Raw genomic sequence first — 8,229 nt, 5'->3', positions numbered from 1 at the left:
TAATATCACAGAATGTCTCGCACCACCATATTCACACATACACATGCATGTACGTATATATATACACTACTGCAGGATTGGTCTCTTGTAAAACGTTGATATGCTACTATAGCTTAGATATTGTGTTACTGAAGCGCGCGGTAACACATTTTTGTATGTGTTCCTGTAGGCTATGTTACTAGGTGGTGTCTATTGTAGCACATAAACATTGTTCCTGTATGTATTTAACGGTGTTACAATTGTATTGCTGCAACACAAGCCATATGTGTTACCGAAGGCCCTCGTAACACTGTTTTAGAACTATAGGCACACACTTTGTAACATGTTTTTCGTGGTGTAGCAACATGGTTAGTAACACGTTTTAACAAAATTGCAACACAATTATTAATGATTGTCAGTAATTGCAATAGGGCTTTGTAACACATTTTGATATTCCAGCAACATAATTTCTTTATTATAGCAACACGGCAGTAACATAATTTGTGTATATATTGTAACATCTCTAGTGGTGATTGGTAGCAAACATAGTAACACCTTTTCCTAACTATAGTAACACGACATAATTAGTCCAATGTGCTATTGCAAAAAAAATGTATGAAATATTGCATCAATACATTTTTTGTTTTTATACTTCCTCATAGTGAAAATCGATAAGCAATATGACACAGACACACAGTGTATACTATATAAAAGGACCCTGGACATAAAGCTAGCATATGCACAACAAAAATGATATAAAATACCAATAAGGTTCTTGCTATTCCATAGCATTTATAACAATGAACATATAGAAGATCCATATTGTAGCAAAAATAAAATACATTTCTCAACCCATTAATGTAAACTATAGTATGTGAACGATTTCCTATAACTGAAACCATGTGACACCCCTATTGATGTTCACTAGATTGTGCCCCTCAGATCTTTCTTGCATGAATATGTCATATTTGCATCTTGATTCCTCATGAGCAAAAGCATCCGAATCAACTCAACCACTGAACCTCTCAATCTGAAAAAAAGTCACAACTACAATAAGTATATTGCAAATTTAATTTAACAAAACTCAAGAAGTTAAATATTGACATACACATGCTGAAGGCCAAGCAATTGTTAATCCAGAGGTGAAAGCATCGCCAATTGTCCTACAATTTTCCCTTTCCCTTACCAAGAGCTCACATTCCTCAATAGGTTGATCAACTTGCACTTCTATGAACTGCCGACCTAGCTCAACACCACCAACCATTGTTTTTGAATTGCAACCCAAAATGCTAGCATGTGCCACATGCCTTTTGTTTGGATATATTGAAGACTTCAGAATCACTTTTGTGCCAACCTAAAAAAAGGTTCAAAATATAATTTGCAGTAATAAAATTCAATTTTGTGAACACGAATCTAGTACGAACACACTATTTTTGTTACCTCCATGGAAGGACTACGTTTCTGCTTAGAGGACACATGGACTACTGGCTTGTCTTGAGGGCTTTGTTTGTGTACTCTAGTCAAATTTCCATCCATATTCTCCCTGCTCTTTCTCATCTACAGAGAAACATAAGAGTAAAAATGATTTATCCTTGTGATTTTGCAATGAAAAGTTCACAGTGCATTTTATTCATCAAATATTACATGTGCCGACATCATTTTCTATCATCAGGAGAGTCCATTCCATGCAAATCAAACTTAAATCCAGCATTCATATGAAAAATGTTTCCTATCAGTGCTTAGCAAGCAGATTTCTCAAGAGATAACCATTACCCCTCTATCAAAAACAGGATGGGCTGGTGATGATGGTACTTGATATGAGAATTTATTGCAACCCTCATTTTCAAGATGATGCTTCTGTACAACAATGTAAGTAAATTAAGAAGTTATAGTGTATCCTTTATACCATGAGTAATAACCAGATTCTAACCTGTTTGCCTGACAGAATGTCATTATCTTCGTGCGCGCCATGCTGATGTGGGTTAGTTTTATTCTGCATTTTACATGAAGAGGCATTCATTATTAGAAACTTATAAAGTGTAGTAATAAATAAACAAATTTACCATTGCTGTATCTCTGGGTTTGACCACTATGTGTTCTGCATCAGGTCCATTTGCATGAACTCTCTGCAAAATGAAATATTAAAGAGAGATGAAAATGAACCAACACATGTCGAATATATTGACAGTACTTTTCTTTTATTATTATGTAGTACTTCTGGATGATATTCACCATTACCTACGGTTTGAAAATTTTCCTACAATAGAAATTAAACAGGTTTCAGTAAAATACTTGTATGAGTGCAACAAAAAATATATTTACCGTTGCCATTTCGTTCGTCCCACGCATGTCATCTTTGTTTCTTAATGCATCAATGATTTGGTCTTGCTGTTCTATGCGTTGCTTCAACTTTGCTATTTCCTCCCTAGCATCAGCCTCTTCATCATGTGATGAACCATCTGTTGTGGTCACATTAATGTTCTTGAGATAACGAGGTTTTCGACCATAAACTTGGTTAGGAACAGGAAGCAAGCCCATTCCATGTACTTGTCCAGGCTTTTCATTCCCCAAAACTTTGTCCAAGGCATCACCTTTCCATGCAACTCTTCCCTGGTCACTTTGTGCCAACTCTGGTTGTTCTTTAATTACCTTTTCCGACTCAACCTGAAAGAGAAGAATAAAGCATATACTTGTTGGATTTAGTGTTGACTTGATTGTGTAAAAAATGAATGTATATACCGTACCACAAGCTTATTTTTATCTTTGGCCTTTTTTGGTTTTCTATGAGTCGCTAAATAAACCTTTGCTCTATGTGGTTGTTTCTTCTCAGGGTCCTCTTGACGCTGCAAAACCAGAAGTACATTGATATGTAAACAAAAGGCTGTGTAAACAAAAGGCTGTTTTGTGCATTCTTTCTTTTATGCTGAGTTGACACTTTCATATCAGATATGAAATTTTAGTGATAAAAGTAGCACAAAATGTCTCTTCCATTTTCTTGTTCATGTTTTGATATTTTGGCTGCATGTCACAGGTTCAGACTGCATGCTACATGGAGGCATGGGGGTGGTTGGCTGTGTGCTTTGTGTTGGTACAGAACAACCTACTTTTTTCTGCTTGCTGGCTTTCTGCTGACTACTTGACCAACTTGCTTGGTGATATACTGCTGTGTGAGACCATGTGTTGGTCAAAATTTAGTATACTCTTATATTCATGCTTGGTAATTCGGTCAGCTGCGACACCACGTGCTTGTTTGGAACATCATTTTGTAGTTTGGTCAACAACAGTTCAGAATTGAGATACACGCAGCTTGTTTGGAACTTTATTTTGTACTTTGGTTAACAGTTCAGAATTGGCATACTCTTGCAGTGTTCAAAAATCCTGTTTTCCGATCACATGTTGCCATTTTTTCTAAAGTTTGAATCTATCCTAAAGCAGTATGAATGTTTTGGTTTCTCTACATATACTTCACTTGCTGATGATTATATTAGATGGTCAAAAGTCTAGATGAAAGTTCAATATTGATTGAAGTCTCATGTACCAAGTAGAAACATGTTCTGCCAACGACACTCAGCTTTCTCACGATTTTTGTTCTTTGAACCCAGCTATCAAAATGCATTCAAATTTAGGTTTTCATTATTCCAATTACACGAAATAGTATTTATTGAATATGTCTCCCTATCTGGACAATTTGAGCAAAAAAAAACGTATATACTATTATCTCTTTTTTAGAACTGAATTTGTCTTATTTTGCTAATTTCTAAAACTGATTGGCCCACCTCAATGATAGGTAGCACGAATTAGTACGTTTTCTTTTAGGGAAGCATGGATTAGTACTTGTTTTTACTTGTTTTAGCCAGGATTCTGGATCAGGGTGGTCCAACTAATAAAAAGTCACAGATATAACATGTCAACATACAATATTCCTTTTATCAAAAAGCGCTTCCCAAATACAACACGTCCACATACTTTTATACTTTATAATAAAAATACGGATCAATAAATCTTCAAAGTGTATTAAATTAATTAAGTCCAAAATTACTTAAAAGTAGCTAGCACACCTTTTAATTTTAACAAATTTTGGGAGCAGAAAACATTTTTTTTCTAATACCCAAAAGAGTTGCACATCTTTCATATTAAGATTAGAGAAAAAATATGATTCAAAAAAAAATATTAGAGAAAAAAATATTTACAAGATTACGAACACACGCACAGTACAAAGCACAAAACTTTGAGTTTGCACTCTCATCCAGTCTTAGAAAATAGGGTCATACGTACCCACGTATAGGGAAATAATCTTTTTTAAAATTTTGTACAGGGAAACATCTTTTCTAGAAGAACTTACAGGAAACAGTGAGCTCCTAGTTTGAGTCCTACCTTCTGTGGGCTTTGGGGCTACGCTAATTGTTTTATCCTAATATATCCCGCCAGTAAGCAAACACGCATCCTCGAAACTTCTATACGTAGCTAACATGTGAATGGCACAAGCCCATAACTATTAGCCCAGAGGCCACGTGCTACGATGGGATTGACCTAAGAATTGATCGCATGCATCTTGCAACAAGTCTTCTCTTGACAAGAAAGAAAAAATCAATCCAATATTATTACGTGTGTAACATTTACCTACGTAGACCACCTATGTGTTACAAACTTGTAACACAACATTGCATATCATATATGCGTTACAATCTTGTAACACTCTCTCAACCGGCATAAATAATATGTTACAACACTGTAACACATTTTACGCATGTGGAATATGTGTTACAACATCATAACATTTCCCATAGAATGTGTTACAAATTACTGTGGACACAAATGTTGTGTTACCGGGATTTCAAACAGTAACACATGTTTTCTTGTGTTATCGGGATGTGTTAGCAAAGCTAATTCCTGTAGTAGTGATACAATTTGGTATATACAATTTCTCCTACATGGAGGCATTACTGCGGTAGCGGGTAATGGAATTCTCCTCTAGGATCTATGACCTGGTCGAGCAAAAATCCCGCTATTTCCTCTGCAATTGCTCGTACGCGATCCATTGGTAGGAGCTTCTGCCGCACCTCATTGAACTGTTAAGAAGGAGATCAATATGCATGTATTAGTTGTGTGACTAGATATTGATAATGATGTAAAAATTGTGTATAGTGTTCAGGCAAACGTACCCATATCTGTCTATCAGATGTGCTCCTTTCGGACGTCATCATGCGAATATTCTTGCAAACATAGTATGCACATAAATCATTCCCCGGCTCCTGCTTCATGGCCTGTACGAGAATAGAGTTCAATCAGATAATAATTAATCAAGCCTGATAATTAATGTTATTGAAACTATAGAATTAAAGAGATTGCATGGTAGCTAGCAAGCTAGTACTACTTAATTAATTACCGTGGGTCGATACCAATACAGTTTTTCTCTGAACGGGCCTGGAACGTCTTCGATGAACTTTTGCGAAGCCCTGCCGGCCCGCCGGCAAAGAAAATGAATAAAGGAGTTATTAATTAGTTGATATCAGGACATATATATATATAATGAGATTGAAATTACCTGTTGACTATCCCCTTCGCGATTGAGTACTCTTTAGGTTTTTTAAGCAGTGAGTCCAGTACTTCAACTTTTCCTTCTTTAACTTTAATGTCTACCAAGATCCAGTGGAACCTGCATGCGCACTTTAATGTATACCAAGATCCAGTGGTATATAGCTAGTAACAAAAACAGAATTTGTAGTACAAGACAGTGTGGACTCACTGGAAGTTGTAAGGAAGTAGTATATCTGCATTGGTATTAAGGCGCTTCAAGAACTCTACCATGTTATTCTCTACTTCTTGTTTATAATGTCCATATGACCATGTCTCTTCATTAATGGTATTTGGGTCAATGAACCCAATGCCATGGCGTCCAGCTTTTCTCATTTCGGACATCTTCATCCTGCATAATACCACAGAAAAGAATACAGTAAGGATAATTATAGGTAATGATCAACGAGAGCACTACAGCTAGCTTGAGACTTAAATTACAGAAAGAAATCACTTACAGACAATAGCAACTGACGATAGATTTGTCGAGTGCTTCATAATTGAATAACTGAAATAGTTCTATATACTCAATAAACAGAGCTAGCTTATGGAAGTAATCCTCTTCCTTGACTTTCACCATGAGGAACTGTAGATTGTGGGTCTTGCAAATTTCCATGTACCATTGATGCAATTCATACATTCTCGTTGGGAGGTTCTTGACCTCCTCGGGCTTGACCAAAGGTTCGCCGCGGACATATTTCCGTTTTATTTCCTCCTCTCTAAACGGAGACATGGGCTCGATCTCGAGGAATTGTCCAACAGTCATACCGAGCATTTCAGCCTGCATTATATGCTCCTCGGTTATTACCAGATTGCCCAGCTGGGGAACGTTAACGGTTTGCCCACATATATATAGGGCGCCGGTACTCTTATGTGTTGTTGGCACAACAAGCGGGGGGATCGATTGCGTCGCCTGTTCTCCTAGCCGGGGAACAGTTTTCCCGCATTTTTTGCCAGCTGCTTGGCTCGAGCTCGAGCTCGACTCCTTCTGTACTCGTGCTCGATGTGCCTTCCTGATTTGGCGCTCATAGTCCGAGTCAACAGTCTTGGGAGCTGGTGGTCTAGCCATACGAATAAAGTGGTCAATTGTTTCCTCAGGCACTTTCTCCCTTGGCGGCGGTGCCGGTTTCGGTCCAAAATGGGCGTCCACTTGGGCCTTCACTATGGCTCTGTTTTGCTCCTCGGTCATGTCGTAAGGCCTCTGAGGAAGAGGAGCGAGGCTTGGACCATATTTATATCGCTTGCCTCCGCCTGTACCTCCTGTACTACCTCGACTCGTAGCGCTACGCATCATAGCTGCGGCGGCTCTCTTCCCCGATTGCTGAGGCGGCGGAGACGGCTGACGTGGCCGAGTTGGAGCAGGAGGAGTGGCCTGACGCTGTGCCGGACTTGAAGCAGGAGGAGTGGCCTCACGCGGTGTCAGACTTGAAGCAGGAGGAGTTGCCTCACGCTGTGCCGGACTTGAAGCAGGAGGAGTGGCCTACTACTATGCCGGACTTGGAGGAGGAGGAGTGGCCTCACATCGAGGAGGAGTCGGATGACGACGCGGTGTCGGTGGCCTTAGAAAGATGATGCAATCCTTTCTCCATAGGATGATACGAGGTATGGCCTCTCCAAGTGTGTGCTCCTCGTGCTGTCCAGGAATGTCAAGCTCTAGCCCCGAATATTGGTCCATCACCTCATCAACCACGACACGAGCATAGTCGGCTAGAATCGGGTTGCAATGGAAGGTTGCTTCGGGGGGATTTGTATAAGCAACGGCGTCTGCCACCTTCATGGATATGTTCTTCATTTTGAAGTGTAGCTCACAGTTAGTGTTCTCCATGATGTCATCCACATGGTATCTATCCAGCAGTGCATCCCCCGGGGCGGAACCAACGCTGCTTCTCGGCATGGATGGGACGGTGCTATCCAATGCTGGATCATCCGCTAGCTGCTGCCGTTGCTGAGACCCCCTTTCCTCGCTAAGTGAGTCGATCTGCTGCTGCTACCGCTGGAATTTGAGTGCCAAGTCCGCGTGCGCTGATTCTAGGCCTTGAAGGTGTTCTGCTTCCTGCTTCCTCTGCTCCTCCTCCATCTTCCTCTTCTTCTCCTCCTCCATCTTCCTTCTTGCACGGGTCCTGTAGTCGACGTTCCATTCCGAAAAGCCCTTATACCAGGGAATAACGCCCTTGCCTCGTGTTCTTCCCAGGTGCTCAGGATTTCCCAGGGCACGCGTAAGCTCGTCGTTCTCTCTGTTGGGCGTGAACACCCCCGTTCAAGCATCTTCTATTGCTTGAAGTAACTTCTCTTCGGCTCCTTTTAGAATTGCCTTCTTGGAAACCAGGCCTGTCTTCGGTCCAACGCCCCCCATGCGCATAGAACCAAGTTCTACACCTGGGGAGCCAGCTCCTAGTAACTGGAGTGACCCCTGCATCCAGCATCTCTTCCTCAGACTTATCCCACTTAGGCATTGCCACCGCGTAGCCACCTGGCCCCAGCCTATGGAACTGCGTCTTTTTTGCCGCATTGGCCTTGTTTTTTCTCGACCGTTCCTTAGCTAATTCGGATTCCTTGAATTTCACGAAAGCGGGCCAGTGTTCTCTTTGCTTCTCCAGTGTTCCCTTGAATTATGGAGTCTTCTTTTCTCCTTCGACGTAGTCGGCCCATACAGTTTTCTTGTGGGTGTTGAATGCA

The sequence above is a fragment of the Triticum aestivum genome, chromosome 6D, assembly GCF_018294505.1.
Source record: "Triticum aestivum cultivar Chinese Spring chromosome 6D, IWGSC CS RefSeq v2.1, whole genome shotgun sequence".
Classification (NCBI taxonomy): domain Eukaryota; kingdom Viridiplantae; phylum Streptophyta; class Magnoliopsida; order Poales; family Poaceae; genus Triticum; species Triticum aestivum.
This window is presented reverse-complemented; position numbering follows the sequence as displayed.